General features: G+C 26.1%; 1 long non-coding RNA gene across 1 annotated transcript; it reads right to left on the bottom strand.

Annotated features, from left to right (window-relative positions):
* Nucleotides 1–302: 302 nt before the first annotated feature.
* Nucleotides 303–629, bottom strand: LOC115445500. Its single transcript, XR_003938829.1, has 2 exons — nucleotides 580–629; nucleotides 303–433 (listed from the first exon to the last, which is right to left on the bottom strand). It is a non-coding gene; the product is annotated as an uncharacterized LOC115445500 (long non-coding RNA).
* Nucleotides 630–922: the final 293 nt, after the last annotated feature.

The raw sequence follows: 922 nt of genomic DNA, 5'->3' as shown, positions 1-922 counted from the left end.
GTTACAACAGAATTTGTAAACCTTTTTACACAGTAACACTGACAGAGCTTATTTTGCATTTTAAATAAGTGAGTGGTATATACATTTCATTTTTTATGTATGTTTGTATTTAGTATGTATATTTAGTTTTCGAATTATTTTGTGTGTAATAAATTGATAAAATAAATAATAATATTTAATTAAAAGCATGATTTTTTGTATATATTTTTTATTACGTATTATTAAGTTGTTTATTTTCAGATTCAGCTGACCTATTTTTAAATTATGTTTTATAAATGTTGTGGAAAAATAAATACAGTTTGTGTAGTGATCAAAAATTTAATTGTTCTAAAATATTACAATCTACACTTTCCTTTATAATTTCCGTTGTAATACGTCGCACAATTTGTGTCACTCTGTCGCACAACGGATGTAATTTACAACACGAACTAACCTAAAAAAAATCATAACATGTAAAGTAATAAATATTGCCTTCAAAAACTGTCATAGTTCAACAAAGAAATGATTGTTTTGTATGATTTAAAACAAAAAATCAGGACAACTATTTAATTAATGATAATTCCAAGGAATAAATCTTACCTTTTCTTAACGACAAACAGTCTGCTCCAACACGTTCTTCTAACTAACACGAAAAAAAGATGGCGGAATTGTTCAGGAATGTGTCAAGTACGATGAGCTAGTATTGTCACTTCAAATAAATTAATTCTTTATGGTAAATTATAAACAAAACCAGGAAATATCGCGTTACACAACTGACGTGTTACAAGAGAATAAAATTTGGGACACCTCTTAAGTTGTTAATATAAACAATACTGGGTGATTAATTGTAGTTGTTGTCGTTTTTTTTCGTTGTTAATATCCTATAGAACAAGATATATACGAAAAATAAAAAGTCATAATGCTAAAAAATTATATGTGTAAT

This window comes from Manduca sexta, unplaced genomic scaffold, assembly GCF_014839805.1.
Source record: "Manduca sexta isolate Smith_Timp_Sample1 unplaced genomic scaffold, JHU_Msex_v1.0 HiC_scaffold_642, whole genome shotgun sequence".
Classification (NCBI taxonomy): domain Eukaryota; kingdom Metazoa; phylum Arthropoda; class Insecta; order Lepidoptera; family Sphingidae; genus Manduca; species Manduca sexta.
This window is presented reverse-complemented; position numbering and strand designations above follow the sequence as displayed.